General features: G+C 39.1%; 1 long non-coding RNA gene across 2 annotated transcripts; it reads left to right on the plus strand.

The window, feature by feature from the left end:
- On the plus strand, positions 1 to 24,881 carry LOC147655606 (uncharacterized). 2 transcript variants are annotated; one of them, XR_015289296.1, is made up of 4 exons: positions 1 to 1,075; positions 7,231 to 7,289; positions 23,474 to 23,638; positions 24,612 to 24,881. It is a non-coding gene; the product is annotated as an uncharacterized LOC147655606 (long non-coding RNA). The 2 variants fall into 2 exon arrangements; XR_015289297.1 differs by lacking the exons at positions 1 to 1,075; positions 7,231 to 7,289 and having other exon boundaries at positions 19,803 to 24,250.
- Positions 24,882 to 25,098: the final 217 nt, after the last annotated feature.

Genomic DNA, 25,098 nt, shown 5'->3' on the forward strand with positions numbered 1-25,098 from the left:
GCCGCAAAGGGGCGCGTCCCCGTGTTCCCTCAGAACCCCGCGGCCGGGGGGGGGGGTCTCTGATTTACTAGGGAAGGGGGAGGCAGGGCGGAGGGAGTAGGTGTAGAAGCGCACCCTGGGGCGGGGGTCGTCGGTGGGGAGCAGCCCATCAGCAGTCACCGCGGCTGCTGCTGTCATGGGTTGGGAACTTGAGTATTGAGGTCTGCCAGCCAAAACGGTGACAGCGACAGGGAGGCAAGAGCCCGTTTCCCGGCTCGTGTCTACCTCGGCTCTCTTCCCATGCTTGGGAAACCTAGGTGGAAATCCTACCATGTTTTCAGAAGTCTTCTTGCGAGCAAATAGGGTAAGGAATATGGAAGTCATGTTTTACTCCTGCGCACTCTTAACCCTTCGTTGAGAAACTTGTGTGGAATGTAATTGCAGGACTCACCTGAAAGTTGCCACTCCACGGCTCCTTTCAACTTGCCGCTCAGAGTTTTGGTACCTGAACAAAACCACCCCATTTTTTGGGGTTGTTGCCCAGGGTAACCTCTGCTAATTCACGCTGGCAGCGGGTTGAGCATCAGGGTGGCTCTGGGGACAGCCTCAGGGGCGGCCGAGGCGCCCGGGCAGCGCCTACAGTCATTCCTTGCCCGACAGCGCGGTCCCAGCGCCTGCTCTGCAGGGAGGGACCCGCCTGTCCCCGGGCGCCAGGGGCGGCCAGGCGGGCCGCTCCCGCGGGATACGGCGCTTCCATCCATCCTGCCCGCGCCCCTCCAGCTCCGCACCGCCGCACAGGATAAGTAATGCCGGGCCCCGCAGCGGGCTTGGCGGCGGTACCTGCAGCCGGGCTGAGCCGAGGCTGCAGCGGTACAGGCCGACCGCCGCCACCGGGCTGCACGGCGACTCGCTGCTGCCACCTCTCGCTTGGCCTTCTCGCAGCTTCCCCAAACTCTGCTGCGAGCAGGAGATTGACCTGGCTGAAGACCCCACTTCTTCCTGACGGATGGTTGAGGCGGCTACCTCTCCCTTAATGTCACGGCGACGCCGAAGGCCACGTTTTCCCACCGCCAGAATGCCTTGTTTTAGGCCTGAGGTAATTTTTTGGGGGGACGGGGCGGTTATTTCCATATTTATTGGACCATAGAGATGACTTATAGAAGATGTGCCCTTTCCCTGTGTTAGGCAAAGGTGGCCCATCCATCTGTGACAAAATTGGTAAGTTGAATCACCCTCAGCTGAGGGTGATTCAGCCTGGCACCACCCCTCAATGCAAATCTAGGCCTTGCCCTAGGCCTAGGGTTTGACTAGGACTTGTGAGAAGAGCACCTCTGGGCTCAAATCTAGAGTAAGCCCAAAACCTCATTGTTAGGTTCTTGTCTGGCATGTCTTGATGCCCACTGAATTGCAACTATAGAGGGGAGCTTGCTGGTGGCATAACAGAGTGGTCAATCCAGTCTTGACTTGAACAAAGAAGTGATCAACTAGTCTAGTCCATTGCCCAAAATTTTGGTTGGACCAAAAGTTTGTTTTGTCTGCTAAGTGCAAGACCCTGGATTTGATTCCCAGCCTGAGAAAGACATCTAATTCTGAACTGAAAGGACTGGAGTCACTGTCTTACAGTTAAACTTCAAGATGCACTTGATAATAAAATTACTGGGTTTCACAGTATCATAGCTATGCCATAGCATCTTGCCATCTACCTTCTGCAGCCCAGCCTCTTTTTCAGATCTGAAAGGTCAATAAAGGTATAGAAGATTGAAAGAATAGAAGTAGGCTTTGTCCTCCTTCCATTCCCCCTCAAGTATTCCCGTGTAATAGGGACATTTCATGGCCCTGGGGACTGTACATATCTGACCTAATTGAAGGATATGTAGTGTGTGCTAGTGAAGAATGAACCTAAGACATCTGATTCTTCCCATGCTGCAAAGGTTACCCAGCTGGCTATACTGATCTGAGTAGTTAGTATGGAAGCTGTTAGCCTGGAAGTTAAATATATTAACAATAACGATATATAATCACATAGACCCCCTGTAGGGAAAGTGAGGCCTGGAGGCAGAAGGGTTTTGGAAGAATCTGTGAGGTGTTTGAAATCTGTTCTTCTCTCACAAGGTTTCTTCCTTTCACATCAGTTCTGCATGAAAGGGATTTCATCTTAAGATGCCACAACATTCAAAAAGCTTCTCCTTTTCCTGTAATTTTCCTCCCCTGATTCTCCCTGATTCACATTTTCAATGTTCCCTGATACCAGGTGAGGTCATAGAAGGGGCCAGGACCAAGCCCTTCTTATGGATATGGAGAAAAGTAACAAGAAAATTAAATCAGAGCTTCAATATGACTTTTTACTGCTGTTGCTACTATCACAGAGGAAGAGTAAGGGAGACAGTGAGGGGTAAGAATGTGAAAAGCAGTGGGATCAACTTCTGGAAATGATTGTCCCATCTACAGTAGGTGCTGTCTGCCAACTTCATTCTCAGTGACTAAACCTCTTCTTCTGACAAGACAAAACAAAAGCATATGTAGGTGGAAGCTGTTCACCTTTTTGGTCAGTCCCAGACTCCTCAGATTTAGACAGTGTTTTCTCAGGCTTCTCAGGTCTGTACCTAGAAGTGGTGTATCTATCCTATTAGTTAACTTCCCTGAGGGTTTGTTCCAGTTGAAGTTTTTTTTTTTTTTTCTTGAAAAAGATGGAAAAAGAAAAGGAAATTATCATATCAAAGCAGATATTTTCTAGCATGAGACCTGTAAAAGACATCTTTACCATTTATATTTGCCTATTTGATTTACAAAGGATCTTGAGGCCTCCAATTTCTATTTGGTCAAAGTAATGGCAAGTAAAAATTTTAAAAAAACAAAAAAAGAGAAGTAGTAACATTAATAGAGTTAAATGCAGTAATAGATTTTCCAGATAATTAGTCCTCCAAAGTACTTATTGTAAAAAACAATAGCAGTAACAAATTTTTCAAGTTTAGGCTCAAGGGTTCTGTCTTGGAATATCTGGCTGCCAGTGATAATTTTCCCATCCTGCTAACTAAAAATATATCTTTCTCTTTGTGAAAAATCTTGTCATGAGGTAAACTGTTGGAGTCAGAGGCACAGTGTGTGCCCTTATCTCTGATACCTGGCTCTGACATCCAAGAAAGCGCTGAATTTCACATAACACCATGAAAACAACTAGGAGTGCAAGTGTGCAAATTAGAGAGTTTTCTTAAGTCACTGGGTGAAAAAGTTAAAGTTTAGAGTTTAAGATAGTTTAGAGGACAAAGACAAAATGGAGGATTTAGGGTGTTGTCTCTTCTTCCTTCTTCTTTCTTCTTCATCTTCTTCTTCTAGAACTTTTTGGGTAGTAGTAAGTGATTGGATAGAGAATGCCGCAGTGCAGCACAAAGGTGGTTGGGTCATTGGGTCACTAAGAAAAATAATTTACTTGGCATTTGTTAATTGGATAAATGAACATATAAAAAACCTTGAAGAAATTCTTTGTTAGCCATTTTGCACCTTTCCATCTTAGAGTATGTAGCTCCTTCTACCTTGTGTATTTATAATATAAATAAGAAAAAAATAAACAACCAAGTCTGAATGAGAGAAAACTGCCTCTCTCTCATCAATCTCAGTTCAAGGGGGAAAAGGAGCCCAGCCACAAGTGTCCCATCGGGACAGTAAAGGATAAAGCTAGCAGTGGAGGAACCCAAGTAAAAGTCAGTCAGCAATTGGATGAGTCATCTAAAATACGGGATACCTAGACACTAGTTGCAACTGTATGTTCTGTGTCAACACAAATCATATTTAATTTTTGTTCAATCCTTCTTGGAACAGAGTTTGGAAGCTTGAAATTTTGGACAGAAAGAAAAACATTTCTTTGATGTTTTGTCTTTCTTAAATATTGTGTTTAAATTTAAATGTATACTTCGTATGAAGATTAATGAGATCCTCTCTCATGGTCCAGGTCCAGCAACTTCTTTTGTCATGCTGACATGGGAACTTTCCATACTAAAAACATAACTGATGTGAAACTAGGTATATGTAATAGCTCAATGTTTCAGACAATCTTTAGCAAATATGGAGTAAAATTGGGAAAACTTGTTTTTGCTCTTTTTAATAAACTGAAAAGCCAATCAAGCATGAATAGTTTTTCAAGTTTAGAGCAGTATCTCAAAGTTCTTGCAATTACAGTCTTATCCCTTTCTAAGAATTATTTCAAGGTGAAATTATTTGAAGAAGTTGACAACAGCCATCGAAATACATTTCAGATAAGAAAGAGCATGTTTCTTGGGTCACACAGTATGGTGTCTTAATGAAACTAAGCTGGAAATGAATTCAAATAATTGATCCAAATTCTTGTCTTTTATTTGACTTTGATGCTATTTTTAAAAAGTCAAATCATGATTGAATGATAGTAATACTGTATGTATTCCATCTCCTAAACTGTTGCACAAAATTGTATAACATCAAAGTACCCACAAATCCTGGGATGAGGATGATTTTCTATGCTGCAGTGATGACTTGACAAGAGAAGACTTCCATGATTGTATTTGCATAAGCTTGCATTTTCTGATCTCATGAAAATATTTTTCAAACAGAAGTCTCCTAAAGAAATATAAGGTATTTTCAATTCTGAGGAACAGCTGGCTTTGACTCAGTCTGATTATGAGTAAATTATTGTTGAAGTGCTAAGCTTGGCTGGCAATAGGAAAATACAATTCAATTTGTAGTACCTGCAGATTTTCTAAACAAATCTGTATTTGCATTGGGAGAATTGGTTTTTATGTACTGAAGACAGTTCACATCCCTAGGACCTGACTGAGATTTTCTTATTCCCAGCTTCATCCACTGATGACCAGATAGGCAGTAATGAACAAAATCTCTCTGAAACAGCAGTATTAAAATATTTTTAGGACTATTTTATCTAAAAAATCATTGTAAAAATGATTGTTTAGTGAATAGCTGCCATTAGTTTCCTAAACAATTGGCATTTTAAGTATGTCAGATTTTCACATGAAATTATACAAAAGGTTAAAAACTCAATTGAATTCAATGGCGTGTGCCAGCTATGATCAATCAGAGCTCCTATTCAAGGTATAGTAAGGGAACTGCAATTTTTAATAATAAAATTTTATCTCAATGTTACTGATTAATGAGCTAGTTGGAGTTTCACTTCAAAGAAAACAGTGAAAATATTAAGGGGGTAACAGACTTTCTTTTCAATTAAACAGACCTGATTTAGAGAGGGGTTGTGGTTTTTATTTTGTGGCACGTTTGGGTTTTTTTTGTATATTGTAATTTGGAAGGTGGAAGGCCAGAAGGTGAAATAAAAATTAACATGGTGTAAAATTGTTCTTTTCAGCATCCAGTAAAATAAAATTTGCTGTTATAAGTTCATATACCCTGTAAATGAATAGGCTATACAAAGAATTGAATGTTCTGAAATAATTTGTAAACCCTAATCCCATGAAAGAAAGCTATTTCATTGTCTTCACATCACCCAGTATTACTAGCAGTATGATATCAATTCAGCTGCAAATTATAATCTATGGATTGGGTATCTATGGATGTTCAAAACATGTTTATCCCTATTATTGTCAACTGAAATGACAAGCCATTCTCAGGATGCATCCTTTAATACATTTACAGCTGTAAAAGCATTTAGGAGTAAGGTATAACACTTAAAAAACTATATTGTACTTTTGGATTCTTTTTTCTCTTCTCTGTATTTGTATATTAAATAAGTCCATCTCAACAAAAAAGACCATTCTACAAAAGTCAAGCAGAAATCTTGCTACAGATTCAGAAAATGGTGCTGTTTGAATATAAGTTAGTGAAACCTTGTTATAATGATTATCCTTTTATTTAATCCATTTATGTCTGAGTTTTACTTTCCATTTTTCCAAAGTGTAAAAGACTGTCAGAGTCCAAGGAACCAGTAGATTGATTATCTAGTTAGACCTCATATTGCATAAGACTGAGATATTACTTACCCTGAAGGCAAAATTAATGACTTGAAATTATGGAATGCTGGGCCATTTTCTAATCTATGCTCTATTATATTTAGTCAGTACTAGGAAATATGAACTTAGTTTTACTTCACTGTTACACTCCATGAAAATCATGGTCCAAAGTGACATACATTTACCTTTTCCAACCAGTGCGATTTTAATTATTTAAAGAGTCTTGGTTTGTTTTTCGAGTGCTCAGGAGAGCTTCTCATCTGACACTTTTTCAGAACTTTACTCTAAATTTAATTTGATAGTTTCAGTAACAGCTCTTGTGGAAAGCCACGTCTATGAAGCTCCATGGGTACACAACTGTTAGCAAGGACAACTTACAAGAATTGTCTTCTTATGTGGCATACACATGAGTGTTTTAATGTACAGGAAGACACATTGTAATATTCCCCATACCTGAAGTTTCTTGGGTATGCCACTGGTGCATTCAAAATATTTCCCCCACCAGTGGTACCAAGGCTGAAGTCACAGATGGGGGCTGTCTGGAGAGCACTAATGGCAGTGTGGACACAAGGCCCTCCAGCGTATCCTGTACATTGGAAGGCCCAAAATACTTCACTTTTGTTTCTCAGCTGAACTGTTCTGCACTTCATAGTTGTGAAGCAGATTGCCTTACACTTTGACCTGATAATTCTCTCTGTCAGGCCTCAGTTCATCTCAAAAAAGGTTGGACTGTGTCAGCTCATCTGATTTATGCCTACTACCCAGTTTTACCACTTTTTTTTTTTTTTTTTTTTAATAGGCTATCTTGCATAATTGGCTATCTCTGGTCCTATACATGATTTGTAAAGAGGTGCATTTGTCATCCCATAGAGTTTTCAGTAGCAAGCTTACTTCTACAAACTAAACTTGTTTAGAATGAATGATTTTCAGCAACGAAGAAGGACCAATTGCTGCAGTTTAAATAGCCATTCACATAAGAGCTGAAAGGCTGACTGTGCAATGGATGAGTAAAATATAGAATATTTCCTATGAAAGTTTACAACATCATGATTTTCTATCTGGGAAATTAGGTTTTCACAATGATGTTTTAAAAATGGAAACACTGAAAATCTGTGACACAACATTTATAATCTATAAATAATTATAGATTGTTTAACTTGGTACCATTCTTAAAGTCTGTTGGTGTCTCCTGCTCTTTGTGATTGTTTTCAGCACGTTTTAAGTTCATCAAGAAAATATGTGGTGCACAAGGGGCAGGATGTGTTTTTCCTCATTTCCTGTTCTAATCCTGCTCTTTCAATTTCAGGGTAACAGATTTTGAAGAAAAACTTGAGTTTCTTACACTATGCTTTTTCAGCAGAAAAGGTAACTGCTTATTTTCCTGTAATCCTGTTATGTAAATCTCTGTCTTACTGCACACCTGATCGCCCTTGTGATAGTTTTAACTTGGTGGAAAACAGAAAGGTATGTTTTATCAGCACCACCTGCTAAAATTACAAAAGAAAAGATAACTATGTTTAGTATTTTCTTACCTTTTATGAAAGAAGAAATAAATGGCATTAATAAGCTGTGAAGTACTACCAAATTATAAGAGGGAAATAAGATGTTTTGTGATCTTAATGTAAAAAAATTATTATCACTATTATTATTTATCAAGTACTTATTAAAAATGCATTTATATAAATTTACATAGTCAGTAATTTTTGCTAAATTTTGAAATTTCCACAACTTATATTGTGGCTATACAATATGAAAACAACTGTAGCTGTTCAAAAGTAACATAGTCAGTCCCAGCATGAATCCTTTTGGAGAAACACTGAAAGTATGCTGTGACAGCTCTGTTGAGCTCAACAGCAAGAATTGTTTTAAAGGGGTAAAGCCTTTTAACTGAGTTACAAAAAATCTTTGACATTTCCAATGTCAACTCTGTCCCTAAAGTAAGTTACTATTGTCTTATACAGAGTTCAGATGACAAATGTTCTTCTTTTTCACTCTAGGATATAAATTTAGAAATTTGTATTATATGAAGTGACATTTGGTTATGTTTATGTTATTTATGATGCCTGCAAGTTTTTTCAGCTGTTATAAAGCAGCTGAGAATGGTACTGTGGTTTTGGAAGTTTGAACATATTCTGTAGAAAAATACAGGTGAACAACTATCTATCTTTGGATTCTTTTTTCTTGTTGCTTATTCTAATGAGTGATTGACAATGTAGTTGCAAATTTAACTTAATACTGCATCAAGCAATTGTGTGACACATAGGAGGCTTTGATCTTTATATACTTAGCATGAATTTTATTGCTACACTGTACTTTCACTTTGTTGAGGTAGCTGTTTCTTGTAAAAAATGATTATGCCACTCAAACAAAATGTAAGATATGTCGATATGCTGTTATTTTAGTAGTACATAGTGGCCAACCCCCTTCACCTTTCAAAAGCTATAGTTTTGTTTTCATACACAGAGCTCAAAAACGAAGAATCATAGAATCACAGAATGTTAAAGGGTGGAAGGTACCTTAAAGCTCATGTAGTCCCAACTCCTTTGCCATTCACCTTCCAACAGACCAGGTTGCTCAAGCTCTTATCCAGCCTGGCCTTGAACACTTCTAGTGATGATGTATCCAAAGTTTCTCTAGGCAAGCTGCTCCAGTATCTCAACCACCCTCACAGTAAAGAATTTCTTCCTTATTTCTAGTGTAAATTTCCCCTTTCATTTTGTATTCATTACATTTTGCTTCTTTATAGAATGTGTTGTGTTCATAGTGGCAAGCATTAATTTCAACAATTTGTAAATTTTATCCTTCACTTAGGTTTCACGTGTAGAAGTCAGTATATTACAGTGAAGAAAAATCCTTTGATCTGTAAAAGATATTTCATCAGTGGTTGTTTAGCAACTTGTTCTTCAGATATAATATTGTGTTAATCTATTATAAAAAGTGTGATCTGGAATTTTTACATATCTAATAATCTCAAGATTTTACAGTGATAGGGATAGCAGACAATTTGTGTGTTTAATATATATATATATGAGGTGGTCATTAAAACAGAGGGCTGAGGGTCAGGATAGTCTGTTACAGATCCTCACTGAGATAGGATATGTCTGTAGCCTCCATACAACAGATGTCTACGGTTTCACTTATTGAATGGGGGTATCAAACTTGTTAGACTAGACTGAGGTTTTTGGATGCAGAACAACGTATAAGCATGATAGAGAAATTCCCCCAATATAGGCATTGTACTCCAGAATGGGCAAGTACAAGGAGCCACCACAACATGAAGGTTTGTGAAAGACAGACCATCCTGAGTATGACTTTCACAGGCTTCTCTTCTCCCACTGGTTTTTCAGGTGGTCTAGGTTTTCCCTCTTATGAATAACTGGCAAATAAATATGATGTTATGAAGAGGTGAAGTTGTCCACCAGATGCTGCAGATTAATATAATTTTTTATGAAGAATGACACAAACTGGGTACTTCTGACCATTTTAGTAAAAGTCCTGACTACTCTTTCAGTTCAGACAGGTAGTGGGTGTTCATTAGCCTTCCAGAGCAAGGGGGAAGACTCTTCCATTTATATATCAAATGTGCTTTCTTTGCTCTTGATTTCTTGTCTCTATAGATCTACGATCACCTAATTTAATTTCTGTTATTGTCTACCTCAGCCAACTCTGTCAACCTTTGTTTTTAATCCCCTAACATCCTATAGTCAGTTTCATCCATTTCCTTAAAGCTCCTTAAAGATTCTGAAAATGTTTGCTCTTTTCTGAGAGACCTATGACATTCTTTCTCCCGCTCTGCAGCCCTTCTTATCAGTTACAAAAAGCTGATGGAACCTCTCCAAGGCCTTGAGTTATTTGTTCAGTTTTGTTACCTCAGTCTGTGAGCTGGGAGATCTGGTCATAGATATTGTCTCTGTTATCTCATTTTCCTGAGGGTCTGTGTATCAAAGCAGGGTTTATTACTTTTTCTGTGTCTTCTCTTTATTTTTTAAAATAAAATTCTCAAAAACTGTCCTTATATTACAAATGTCACATATCCTTTATATTTTGCACAGCTTTTACCTTCCACCTATCCTTACAGTACTTATCAATATTAACACAATGTTTGAGCAACTGGAGCTCATCTTCTTAGGAGAGCTGATCTAGATGAAAAAACTAAGCTAGTGCTTTTTGTGCGAGTCATTTATTAAGAGGATTCTGAAAGTAACATCACCTGGTACTCTTTCAAGCACTACAATGTGCTTTTTGCAGGCTCTAAAGAGAGCAACAGCTACATACAATTACTTTGATTTTTACGAAGTATTTTACTGGTAGAATAAATGCACTGATATTAAAAGGAAAACACCCCTGGTAACAACAAATAACTAGCCACTTGGATTATGTAATAATTTAACATGAAGACTCAAAAAGAACTCCAGTCCTGTGGGCTTTTAAAATACCCAATTATCTTCAGATCTTTTAGTGATGCTTTGACAGCTTTTTTTACAATAGCACCCAAGCCAGTCTGCATATTCTGCACCAAACTCCCAGTATTCAGCAAAAACTGGTAAATCAGAATATTTTGGGTGCAACCCTCAACTTTTCCTAGGGTATCTTCTTTAGCTCTTTCTAATTTCCTTGCTCTAGTGCCTTATGTGAGAACTCGCTCATGAGACTTCCTTTTGCTTAATGTTTTTTAACTGTGAATCAGAAATTATTGAAAAAGCTCAGTTTTCAATAATTATTTTTTCCTACAGAAGGAGAATCCTTGAAGAACACAAACTATCATGTGAAGAAAAAAAAAAAACACAACAAAGAAACTGGACAAATTAGTCTCAATTTTGATTGATTAAAAAAAATTGACTTCTTATAGACAGCTTGTAAAGACATTCCATGCTCCTCAGCTCCATCCTAGAGGCAGTTTATCCTTACTTATTGTGTCTCCAAGTGGCACAAACCAGACTTTAATCACCTTAAGGTGCTCAGATTTTTGAATGAGCCACAAATTTGATAGACTTCTTTAATCTAGAGCTCTAGGCAGTACAAGAGTGGGGAGGTGGGAGTTAAAGCCATTTTGGCCTTCCAAGAATTACGTCAGGAAAGCATCCTACATCCAAGATATAGGAAAATACATGGACGAATAAAAATGGTTTCTGAATGACATGGAATACACTTTTACAGCTTACAAACCTTTAAAACTCCTGTGAAAATAACTGGTATTGCATATTGCATAGTATAACACAAAAAAGAGCATCTTTGTATAAATTGGTGATGATTTTAGTCACTGCAGATTCTTAAGAATTCACAAATTGAGGTAATTTCCCTCTAAATTCCATCCTCACATGCTGCACCAGCTAATCTGGAGGTCAAATATTCACCAGGTCTACTGCACATACATTTTGAAAAACTTAGGGAAGGAATGGTTGCTTCTGAAGGCAATAGTAAAGAAGAATGATTTTCTAGTAATTATATGTAATTTTCTGGCATTGTTTACCTATAGAGTGGATATCATCCTTTTCTGAAATATAGTTAAAACCCTTAAATTATCCAAATTAGATCTTATCTTACCTAAAATATTCAGTGTATATAGATGGTATTAAATTTTCTCCTTTATTCTTGGTATATGGACAATAGGACTATGTAACAGGTGCACAGTGTGGACAGATGGATAGCTTAAAACTGTGCTGTCTTTCAAAAATGATCCTCTGAGAGTAACCTTTTCCTGCTTACACAGTTTATTTATTCCCATAGGACTGACTTCTTGTGGGAACCTAATTAGATGGGAAAGATCATACCTTGAACTGGGTTCCTAGACAGAGAGAATAAACCTGAAGCCTTGGGGGGCAGGGTGCTGGGTACTATCCTTACAGAGTCATCCCAGAACAGGCAGGGCCTTAGGCTTATAAGGTCAAGACCCTGTCCTGTGGCTGCAATTGGATACTCTACCCTCAGATACTACTATGTAACACCAGGTTAGCCACACCCCCAGGTCTTTGGAGGCAGCCCCTCAGACCATGTGGTCTCTGTATGAACATTAAAATCTATCTTGGGCGCTCCACTGTACCCATCCTTCTATATTTGCCACGCCGCCCGGCTGGACTGGTCCTAGGTCTCAGCAAGCCGACTGTGACAACTTCTAGAGTTGCTTTTCTCCTTTTACTTACACAACTTCACACTGCATTTCTAACCATTTAATTTTTATTTTTTTTTAGTTTTGGGATAATCTCTGCAATTTATCAAAGTAATTTTGAATTCTAAGTTTATGTTTCAACATGCTTGCAGTATCGTCTGATTTTGCATCATGTGTGCATTTAATGAGCTTGTTTTTACTTTAGTATCAAATTCATTCATGACAAGATTTAAGTAGAAACAGATTCTGAGCAAACCTCTTCTGCTGTGGGTGGTAATTCATGCCCTTCTGATTACAGGTTTCCAAAAAGATTTACACCCACACTGTAGTGGATTTATCCAGATTGTCCTGTAATAAGTTTTATCTACATTATGTATCCCTAACCTGCTTACAGAGTATCATGTAGGGCACCATTAAAAGTTTTTATTATTCTTGTGATATGAAACACATATCTATGTCCCTGTGTTTCCTATTCTATCCACAAGTTTCATCAGCCCACTGTTGGATAAAATTATATTGATTTGACACATTTAATATTTTTAAGACTCCACATTAGCCGCTTTAATTCTGCAATCTTTCAGTCTCTTGTCTACTTAGAAATGGTTTAGTTACTTGTATCAAGGTTGCTCAGGGTCCATGATGAAGCTGAAAAATCTGCAAAATCCCCATGCAATTGTCCACCTCACTTCTTTTTACTATTCTTAGGGTTAATCTGCACTTAGGCCACCTTTTGTCCTTATAAATTTTCAAAAATAACTGCTAATAAATGTGGGATTTTTCAGCCATTTTGATAAATATTTTAGAGTTAAATTTATGAAGGCCAGCTGATTTCCAAACAGTTCTCTTACCTGAATGTATTCACATTTATTTTCCCCTTGTTCTAGGCTGACATCTTATCCCACTGGTGTGAAATAATCCATTGAAAGCCAGTGATAATTGATGGGGAATTTTGGAAAGGCAGGTTTCAAAAAGGGCACAAAATTCATGGGTTTTCTTCACTGTTGAGTAATGAGTGGGGATTTTTTTCCCTACTCTTCTGCTAGCAAGCTGTGCATATGTTATGGGGATATGTCTTGTTTCATGGCGTTTATACTTTGGTCTTTTGTTTCCATATGCTCACCTATGTTATTTTGTATTAATCTTTGGCAACCTGATTTTGTTTTCACTTCTTGGATTCCTCTTTTGCTTGAAGTAAGTGAAGAAGTCATTAGTTGCATCAATTGCTTCTTATCCTTCCCCTTCACTGCACTACAAAATTGTGTGAAAATATGACTACGGCTTAAAAGTCATGTGTGATATGACATTCTTCAGAACAGGTTATGCCTACACAGAAGTGAATGTGATGGATAAAAATTTATCAGGAGATATACAGCCAATACAGAGTGAATTAGCTTTTTCTAAATCAGATGTACATTTAATTTACATAGCATGCAGAAACATTGGAGTTGTTGTAGTTTGTAAATTACATATTTTAAGCTGAATATAGAAACACTGTCTAGGAGAATATTAATGCCTTTTTTGTTTCTCACCTGTTTTTATAAAGCCAGTTTTATAATCCTACAAGTCTGTTTTGCAAACAGTGCTAATACCAGTCAATTATACTAGCTGGCATTTGACAAAACCTACAAACACCTAACAAATTACCAACTGAGTCACTACATAAGCAGGATCTTACAGCTATGAACAATGCTATTTCTATTTATAGGTGTTTCTGACTGTTTTTGTTTTGATTACTTACACACACATGCACATAAGTGGGGCTCATCAGCTCATTACAGCCTCACAGTTGACTCAGTCTTGCAGCTGATGCATCTACAGCAGATGAGTTGTTCCATTGTTAAAAGCTGACACTACAGCTTGTAAGAATTATTATAATTCACACTGCAGAATTCAGTACTTCTGGACAAGGGTGGATCTCCTTATACTGAAATCATTAAATAATGTCACTGTTTGCATAATAAATGACATCAGACAAGGCATTGTATCTTGGTCCTTGGTAATTAAAAATCCTAATTATTTATATAATATGTAGTATATTATATAATATTAATAATATTTTCTATTAATTCTGAAGAATATATGACCTCTCACTCTATGAAATGAAATGAGCTAACAAATAAAATGAAAAGAAATAAAGGATTTTACATTTGTGCTGTCATACATGTAATCAGTGACAAACAAAGGAATGCATTACACACCTCAGGCTGTGAAATGTTGCTGTGGAGGCAGATAAGCTTACGACTGTCTCCCTTGGAGGGATATCCCTTGAGTGGGCGGTGATAAAGCTTATCACAAACCTTCCTTTGGAGAGTTACCCCTTAGACTGGACCATCCTCCCTTGTCATGATGAGGGCTTCAGATATCCCACCATGCTTTGATGCCAATGTTGATTCCCTGTAACCCACTGATTTTTTCCCCTGAGTACCACCTTTGTTTTCCCCCATAAAAACCTCAGCATCTGCCCAGTTCAGAAGGGAGTCATCGTTCCTGACCACCCTTCATAGAGCTGCTGGACAGTAAAGGCTGTTGGTTTTCAAGCAAGGCAAGCACCCTGAATAGAAGCCAGCTCGGTGGCCCTCCTCGGCCACGGACTGTAACCCACACCATCAATGTAATGGATGGCAAATATGGTGTTTATTGCAGGGGAATTTAACGTTTTATAACCTAGGGTCATTGTGTTACTCCCATTCTGCTTACACTTAGGTGCTGTTGGCTAATTGCAAAAGGCTTTACTATCCTAACAGAGAGGGGTGGGTTACTAGCTTTCCGTTACATCCTGAATTCTTCCACACCGCTATGTCCTAAACTACAACAAAAGGCTACCTCTGTGGAACTGCCATATGATGCTCCTGTCTCTGTTTCTGTGTCAGCCTGGGATAACCTCATAAGCAGAGCTGGAATCACTGGGCTGGAATTCACTGAGCTGATTGCTTGAAGCCACAGGCTGCATCTGGCTGAGGTTACCTGGGGGCCAGAGGACTGCCTGAGACCCCTAGAAAGCTGTCTCTCAGGACATTTCTCTCTGGGAAGGTTGCAACATCCTGTGTTGGACCAACGGACCTGCCTGGCCACCGCATATTGCCAAATTTTTTTTAGAGAAGAAGGGCTTTTAGGGTCCATTTCACCTCCCATTCTTCTTTTGTGATGTCATCAGAAGAAAGGATTCATCAAGCCTCTGTGTCCTGAGATCCACAGTGAAATTACCATAGCACTACAGCACCTGCTTGTAGCCAACAATTTCTTTTACTCTATCTTTAGACTCAAGACCTTTTATATATTTCTTTTTCTACTGGATTCACCTCTGGTGTGCTTGATTCAAGAGGTACAGTTGCTCTCGTGCAGAGAAATTCTTTACCATTTCAGGACAACATGCCATTGCACAAAGCATCTTTCTACCACACTCCAGCTCCTACTTCATGAAGCTTTTCCCATGCTGAGAAGAACATAAAGAACCATTATAATACTGAAGGTCGAATATGTGTTTCAAATTCACAGACCTTAGCTTTATAGCGCATAATACTCCCACAGGCATTGACTGAGAGGAAAATGAGCCAGGTTTAACTTCTAGTCTTTCTTACTTACACACTCAAAGAATATGCAGGGGAAGTTAGTCACTAGCTAGTCCCTGCTTTGCTTTTGGGAGTCGGAACAGAGGTGGTGCTCCAGGATGCAGCTTGTAGCACCTATTGCCTGCTACTGTCAGAAGCTGTTGCTATCACAAGGCAGAGGAAAAGAGTGAGCCAAGGAAGGCTGGAAATGTCCATCAGATGACCTCTTCTGTCCTACTGGTGATGAAGGAAGCTGTGAGAAGGGCTCAAAAAGGCAACACTGAGCAGCCCAGGAAAACTGGGGAATGCCCAGCACTTCAAACAACTCCCACCTCTGGGAGACCTGGACCTCACATGTCACATGGGTGCTCTGGCTGTAACTGGAAGAAGGTGGCTATGAGTGAGCTCCAGATGAGCTGAGATGGAAATATTGACAGCACATGCTCTGCACATAGATGGTGAGGAGTATGCAGCATGCACAAGAGCTGCTCCCACCCTTGCTGTAAGGCCTTTTCCCCTCTTGTCTGCCTAATTTTTGATGTAGTGTCAAGACTTGGCTCTGATTGCATCAGAACAGACATTTCTGTGTTGCAAAATACACTCAGGTATCATTTTGGACACCATTTGCCAGCTCCTAGGAAACAAATCAGAGTTTTCAACCTAGACAAAAAAATGAAGCTAGCATTATTTTCAAAGGCAAAAAATGCTGAAAGGTTTTTCATTTTATGTTTGAAAACCATCTTATCAGAATGTGCCAGTAGTTAATTTTCCTAACATTTTATGTGTGTAACATGAAGGGACAATAAAACATGGGGAAAGGTAAAAACAATCAGAGATTGTAGACCATATGGTGAGGGTAGATCTTGATGAACAATGAAGCCATCATCCTCTGGCCTTTAATGTTCTTTTGTTTTACTAGTTGTTTGTTATGCGCCCTGTGGCGGCATTATAAATCTTCTTCCTGTGTCGTAACTCTTACTACTTCTCTTCTTGCAATTACAAAAAATGTTTTATTTTTATCAGCCATTCCAGACAACACAGACCCTATCTAATGTATATGTGGAGCAGTGAAAAGATTGAGTGTATAAGTGTCTCATATAGTGTGATACATAAAATCAAACATTAATAAAGACTTTTGACAACCTCCATCTGTTTGATCTTCACACTTCTCCCTCTGCTTTTTAAGAGATAAAGTCTTGAAGTATTTCAGCATTTTCTCTAACTCATCTAGTCTGCCAATTTTTTGCAGCAACTTCTCAGTTGCTTAGTCCTATGACCAAATCAGAGAACACTGTTTTTGTTGGGGTCATAGGTGTTACTTTTGTGTCTCTGGAAAACACACAGAAAGTATCTTGGAGTGCTTCTGAATCTGAGGATGAGTTGCTGCAAAGCATTGACTGTGAGGTCATGAAGTGTGACTACATGTACCGAGATGTAGGAGTAAAAAAGATTGAGAAATTCTTGAACAGAGTTTTACCCAGTTATAAAGCTACACTTTAGCTGAAAAAAGAATTGCCATTTCCTTGTTTCAAGCATAAAGTATCATAATAGGTTTTCTTGATGAAGTTTGTTGAATGTCTGTGTAAGAAGCTAAAGCATGGGAGGTGCAGATCTTGATAACAAGAATTGTCTTACCACAAGAATTGTCTTATCACCAGTTCAACCCTCTTTTACACAAATTAGATCTAGACAATTAAAAGTAAGTACCAGGAATGTACCATGTATCTCAATGCAATACAACATACCTGTAGCATTTTGGCATTTTGAGAAAGAAGTGGGAACCACCCACAGAAGTAATTTCTTTGAGAAAAGCTGCTGGGAGTTTCTTCTGTGCTTGAGATCAAGCCAATAGCTGGCCAGTTCTGAGAACTGACAGCATTTTGCACCACTGAAAAGTAAGTTTACCTTTGTGAATAACACCTTTTAAAAACCCAAGCCCGGGACCTTCTCTCTCTTTTTTTTCCAGCCTTGAAAGGTAGCAGAACTCTGGTGCGGCTGGCCCCCTCCTCTGTGGTCTGTGTGGCCTGAGGCAGCTGGGCCTAACTCCAGTGGCTCCTGGGCGGGGGATGGAGACTGCGGGACCTTCCCCAGGCCGGGCTGGGCTGTGGTGCTGCCTTCTCCTGGAAAGCCCTCTGGGTCCTGCTCCGGTGGAGTGGCTGAGGCCCTTCTGAGGGGGGCCCCCAGCCCCGGGCTGGGTCGAGCCATGGCTGCTGACACTCGCGGATACCTCTCCCCCTCCCTCAAGCCTGCACAGACAGCTTCAGGGTGAGGACCGTCAGCTCCCTCCCAATGGCTGCTGGGCTGAGAGAGGCACCTGAAATCCGACACTGTAACTAGCCACGGCCTAGGCTAGATTTAATCCTTTCACTACACAGATGAGACCTGCAGACCTTGATCCTCTCTCAAGGGAGAGAAAAAAAGTGACAACGTGTAGAAAGACAATGTTAAAACACCAAGGTCAGTAAAGAAGGAGTCAAGCTTCAGATGGAAATGCTCTAATAGGCTGAAATATTCTTTTGGTAGGCTTATGGAGATGAGACAATAATATACTGATAATATCTCCTTAATTCATGAAAGAGTATTGGGGGATGAAGTATTCAAGCTGTAGATCTGAGCAGAGGCATCCACTGATGAAGCCAAGCAGATATTGGAGTATCCCGTGATCCCATGAGAAGCTTGAACAGAGAAAGAGATAAGAGCTGAAGAAGACCCTTTTCCCCCAGGGATAAAAGAGGAAAACCTCTGTTCCCAGAGATGATCACAGAGACAGATGGAAAGAACCTTTGCCTTTGAATAATTAATCCTTAAAATAACACCCCTTGAGTTCATGGTCCATGGGCACACCTTTAAAAGGGTGGTGAAAATGGGAGGAGATGGCAGAATTTTTGCCCAGGTGGCTGCTATTTATAGAAATGAAAAGCCATGAGAAAACTATTTCTTGAGGAGAGCTCTCCATGGAATGACAAGAGAAAACTCCTCTCCCTACAAGAATTGATGAAAAGACTATTGTACAGTTGGTACAGTTTTAACATCCCATGATTTGTCTCTACAGTGTCAATTGGGAAAAGTTGGGTAGGGGGAGGAACAGTGTCTGGAGGCTTTATTCTGGTTTCTTATTCTTGTAGTCCTGATAATAAAGTTTCTTTATTCCTTTTAAGTTTTAATCCTGTTTTGCCCTTCTCCTAATCCATATCTCACAGCAAAAAATGAATTCGTACTCTGGTTATTTTAGCTAGCGCTAAAACCCACCACTGTCACCCTGCGAATTAAACCTTCTGATCCTGTTTTTATAGTTTGTAGCCACTTTCCCTGCAAAGTAACTAAAAACATAGATGTTTATACATTCCCTTAAAGAAATGTCTTTTGATGGACGTTTCTCACAACCAGTGTGATTGGGAAGGTAGTAACCTAACTATCCAGTCCCATGTCATTGTCAATAATCTATAAGTACTAGAGTCACGGAAATAAACCTTCTCTTTTTCCCTATCATACATTGAGCCGTGTCTGTGTGAATCATTTCATGTCCTACAGTGACACACCACAGTACCTAGACTAGTACTTCTGTCTATATACTTAGACTCTCTGACACTGAAACTATATTTTATAGTGCTGTCCTGGAGTTCAAGCTAAAATCAAAATTTCCCAGGCTTAAAAAAGCCCTCCACCAACAATAAAAAGCCAAACACAAACATCCCCCCCAAAACCAGGAAGCATGAATCCATAGGCTGAAAATGAGCATGTTCTTGCTGCTTTCCTGTATGCACAAACATTAGGCTACAGTTTCATGTTCTCAGTGAGTTTAATGCAGGTAAAATATATTTAAGATTTATACATGAGAAAAAAAAATTAAAACTATATATTTTGATGTGTGAGGAAACAGTTTTACAATTAAACACATCTTGAGAGTTTTAATATAAACCAGTGAAGTCTTTGAAAAAATTCAACCCTTGCCTTGTATGTTTAGTTTAATACAAGTAATTATTTTCTTTCATTTACTAAAAGTGGTATTATTCTATTTTGAAAGATGATAAAAAAATGAAAAAAATTGTACTCAAAACTTGTACATATATTATGAGAAAACATTTATTGATGTTATAATGTCCTTAGCTTAATTCAAAATTTCTTCTTCATGAATATGTATTCTTAAGTACCAGAGATGAAAAATCATTTAAGTGATTGTTCTTTGCTGTGCTTTCATATGTGATGCCATACATATTGCAAAGAAAATGTTCATACCAATTTTAATTTTTCATAGATATTAATTCTAACATATGCAAGCAAGGGGAAATGTGCTTTAAAATGAAATAGTAGAAGATAATATAAGAAATTAAATCTATCTGTAGAATAAATGTATTATGAATTTCTTTTCATATAATCAAATTATTTCCTATGTTTTCAAAATGTAGCACAGCACTTCTTAAGAGCACCAAAACCAAATAGGATCAAAACAAGTATCTGCCTGTTACTTAAGAATAAAGATCAAGCAATCTTATACATGTTCATTTCCTTAAGGAAGAGCTGCCTCACTAAAATTTTAGCCCATTGTTGTATCAACAAAACAACATAAGAAAACACTTACCAGGGGATTAGGAGTTGATGTCAGTGCAGGAACCATGTTTTGCTAAAATAGAAGCTGTGAGTATTTCTGTACTTTCAAAAAGGAGCCCCACTAAAGACTCTAGAGATTAAAAAAAAAAACCCAAAAAGAAAAGGCAGGTTTCTAACAGAATGTTTCTCCCACCACACAAATTGTTTAACACTGATTCAAAACCAAATACAGTCAGTAGAACCAGTCAACCTATTCTCATTTCCTAGACCAGAACAATATCATTGCAGTTCTGTTAAAATTATATCATTCGGAAAATTCCTGAGGAACTTTCTTGGTGAAGTATCTCTGAGCTAGTCTTTTTCTGAATCAATCCAGAAGGAAATGTCCAAGGAGTTCTCACAGGGCTTTTACTATGACAGATTTTACTCACAAATGTCTCAAATAGCTTTAAGGAGGTTCTCAAGAGCTGGTTGGACAAAGCAACCTGGTCTGTATTGAATATTGACTAAGCTTTAATAAGGGAGTTGGGAATAAGTGATTTCCTAAGGTCCTTTCCTAAATGTATAAACTTATCAGTGACCTCAGTGTGATTTTTGAAATGTCTGTGACAAAAAATCTGAACTAAAGTGTGATAAATATTCCATTACTTAGGAATCACAATTAGTTTTGTGTGCCTGCAGCATTATCCACTTTTATCAGCATAGTTTAAAAAGTGACTTCTGGACCAGATGTGGTGTTGTGACTGATTGCTGGACACCTAGAGAAAAGTAACAATTGTTCAAAGAAATCTGTGCCACTTAAACATCCAAATGTCTCCAAATATATTTGATCTATCCTTCTGTTTTCTTGCTCTGTATAGCAAACTGTCTTTTTTTTTAGTATAATGTACTCAAAGGTCTTTTGTTCTGAAGTGATGTGTCCATGTATTCTGCTAGGCCAAATTAAATTTTCATGTTCTACTATATTATGATCCTTGAAAATCTTTCATTTTTTAATGACTTCAAAGAAATTGGATTATTGTCATTCTATCTTAGAAATTGCATTACATTACATTACATTCCCTTTAAATTCTAGGTCTGCATATCCTCTATATCTGCTAGGAAAAAAATTTTACAGTAAAATGATGGTTGAAAAAAATGTAGAACCATATGTTCTCATAATACAGACAAAAATATCCTTTAAAATTAGATTTTTCTTCTTTTCATGCACAATTTTGATTGCAATGTTAAAAAATGTAGGTCCTGGGGAGAAGGATGGAGAAAGGGGGAACTTAAAATTCAGAGTATTTAAAGAGGCAATGTGCTAAAGCATCAGATAGTATTCTGCTGTTGAAACTCCAAACCTTTTTCCATACATTGACTGGCATTGATCAAACTGTATTTTTCTTGTGGAGTAACTTATGTGTGCTAGCACTTTTATGAAGCCACAAAGAATTCTTGTGATAACAAGATCATTTCTCCACAAGACAATGAAACTTCATATGCACTTTGTCCATCATCTACCTGAATAGTCCTTGCAGATAAAAAAAAAAAAAACTGTAAAGAAAGACCTTCTTGTGTTGTCTGGACAGGCTTTTCAGTGAGAGTAAATACATGTGACAACACACCAAAGGGTCCCTACTTCTATCATCCTTGACACTTTTGCCATCATGCTTTGAGGTTTGCAAGTGGACTTTGCTGTCCAATCCACTCATTATTGTTATTTATTTCCTTCTCATCTCTGTGTACCTCACATTACATGACTCTTAGGAAAGACTTCATGCCCATATTCTTCCTCCCAATCCTTTCCCAACAGATGGCACATGATAACTCTGCTTATTTTCTTTAGCCTTCTTCAGACTAAGCAAAGAACCTCTTCAGTCCTTTCCTCCCATTTTCCTATAATCACTAATTCCAGGATTTTTCAGAGGGTCTTTTTTGTACTACCATTCCCAGGAGTGCTTAGGAGTATTCCTGACTAACCTAAAACCTATCTGGAATTAATAATTAAAATAAATGGACCAGCATGAACAGATGTGTGAGTGTTTGTTCATGCATACATCTGTCTCTGTGTTAGAGGTAGAAAGAAAGGGGAGTTCCCATTCTCATGGGACCAACAGCACTTCAAAAGTTCCTGAAAATAGAGAAATCAGAAACATCAACAGTTTTCCTAAGCAAAAATAAAAAGTTCCCCCTTTTTTTTCTTTTTTTATGAATATTACTTTTTGTGTAGAATCCCTATCTGCAAAAAGATAATAATCTCCTGCTAATGGATAATCTCTTTCTTGTTTTTTAAACTAAAACAAAGACTAAGAATAAAACCAGTAGCTGTCACAGAATTATTCTGTGTGAATGGTTTCTTTCTGCTCCCTCTGTACTTTTTTGTCAGATTCAGACAGCCAGTAGCACAGTCTGAATTGTGTTACAAAAAAACGCGTAAATCCCCCCTGTCTTTAGCAGCTTGTTGCTGCTTCACCTTTTTTCTTACACATGTTTTGTCCATTATAATATCCATTTCAGCCAGAAGGATATAAGTCTGAGGATCCCTAACCATGAATGTTTACCTACAGCACCATCATGTGAGTGCACTGCTGAATCAATGATCAGAATTCTTAAGGAGAATCAATATGTTGCTTCATTTGATCTGAGATACCATCTTAGCTTCCATTTATGTAAACCACAAAGGTCTCTGGAGATTGCTTTGTACAACTATTTTTTTCAGAATATAATGAAAAAATAATTTCAATTGGCAAGCACTGTTGGGAACAAAACTCTTTAGAATTTTATATATAGAAGAAAATACTGCCAATTGTGCTGGTTTTGCATTAATTGAGATTTAGTGAGGAGGAAAGAAGCCACCCACAGAAATGATTTTTCTGAGAGAAGCTGCTAAGAGCTTCCTCTATGCCTAGCAAAAACCAATAGATGGCTCTTAGAATTGACAACCCTTTTAAAAGCTAGATTTGCTTCCGTGAAATTCACGTTTTAAATATGGGCAAGTCTGCACGGTCGGGCTGGGCTGGCCTCCTGTGGCCCGGCTGAGATTTTCTGAGGGGAGGTGCGCGGGCTGCCGAGCCCCTCACCGGGGAATCCACCGGGCCCATTCCCAGCGGGGCCGGGCCCCTTCCCGGCAGAGCCCGCCGGTCCTTTTCCAGCGGCACCGCCGGGCCATGCCAGCCAGAGGCTCTGTCAGCGCTGGGAGCGGCCCTGAGGCCCGGAGCGGCCAGGGGCCGGGAGTGGCTGCCGCTGGCCTGGGCCGGGAGCAGCCGCGTGGCCGGGACTGTGGGGCTGAGAAATTGGTGTGACTGAGACAATGGTGCATGGCCGTTCTGCCTTGGCGTGGCTCACAATGGACTTTGTTTGTTTAGCTGCTTTTAGCCAGCCGTGCTGTGGAGAGAAGGACAAAAAAGGCAGCAGCAGCAGCTTTTCCTGTTTCTGACACTCCTCATGAAGAAAAGCGCTGAGTGGAGCTGGTGGCCGGCACGGCTCGCACGGTGTCGGCAGAGACCCCGTGAGCAGCAGCGAGAGGCACGGTGAGTGATCCCCCCGATGTTGCTAGTGGACACGAAGTAGAGAGCGAGGATTCAATCAGGAGCAGCAGCCGAGGTTTATTTCAGGAGGCAAAAGCCTTTATTTCGAGGTTTTCAACCCTTTTTATAAGGCGTTCCAGTACAGGTTAACCTGGTTGGTACAAAGAACAACGCCTCCCTTATCCCATTGGTGGGACAAGAGAAAAACACTCTGAGAACATTTGTGTCATTATTTTGAGAAGCCAAAACCTTATTTACACAACAGCGCTTGAGAGAGAAGTTCCCAAAAGGCTTCCCCTTGGCAACAGATCAGCCCCTGAGAGCCTGAAACTCTCTCAGGTTCAGAAAATCATGTCCACACCCTCGATGCACAACCTGGATGAGATCAACTTTTCAATGCTGCAGAACTTTATAAGAACTGCTTCAGTTGATAAAGCTTGAGGAAAAATGAACCTACAAACACCAGTTCTCTCCCGAATCAGAAAAAGGAAAGGGTGAAGACACATAAGGAAAACATGAGACACTTGGGTCAGTAAAGAAAGAGTCAAATTCTAGTTAAGAGAGGATTGAGGAGATGCCTTAGTCTTAAACTGCAATTCTCTTTGTAAGGCTATGGTAAGCATATATTTCTGATATAATCAGACTTTGTGTTTTTTTCTCTGTAATTCATGAAGTGCATGGGGGGATGCAGCATTCGTCCACAGCCCATGAGAAAAGAGCGCTTGTGCTGGAGCATGTGGATGCTGAATAACTGTAATCCAATGAGAAGCTTAAACAGAGAAAAATGAGAAACTTTGCCCTGGGATAGATGAAGAAAAGTCTCTGTTCCCAGAGATAAGATAATTTAGGTTTTTTAGGCTAGAACAGCTCATCCTTAAAATAGCCCATAAGTTGAGATGGCCCATGAAAGCAGCTTTGGTAAAGCTGCAAGGCATGGGAGGGACTTTCACTCTGCAAACAGATTTTCTTTTCCCAGGTGGCTGTTTCGCTGTGACATTGACGCCACAAGAGAACTGTTTCTTGTGGAGAAGTCTCCATGGCATGATGAGAGAAGCTCTTCCCCCTACAAGAACCGATGAAAGACTATTGTAGAGGTGGTAACTGATTGAAAATCCCAAGTTTTGTCTCTACATTGTCCGTGAGAAAGAGAAGAAGTTGTGGGGAGGGGAGGAGAAGCATTCTAGAGGTTTTATTCTGATTATTATTATTCTTTTATTTCTGTTGATAAAGTTTTCTTTATACCTTTTATGTTTTAAGCCTGCTTTGTCCTCCTCCTAATTCATATTTCGCAGCAGAAAATGAGTAAATAATTCTGGTAGGCACACTAGCAGTTCTAGGCAGCACTAAACCCACTACGTCAATAAATTCCAGGTATGAGTGTGGTTGGTCATTTTGCAAAGGATGATTTTTCCTTATTTTCACTCTACTTAATTTATTTGACTCCACCATAACTTGCAAATGTA

Source organism: Cyanistes caeruleus, chromosome 1, assembly GCF_971803275.1.
Source record: "Cyanistes caeruleus chromosome 1, bCyaCae1.hap1.1, whole genome shotgun sequence".
Classification (NCBI taxonomy): domain Eukaryota; kingdom Metazoa; phylum Chordata; class Aves; order Passeriformes; family Paridae; genus Cyanistes; species Cyanistes caeruleus.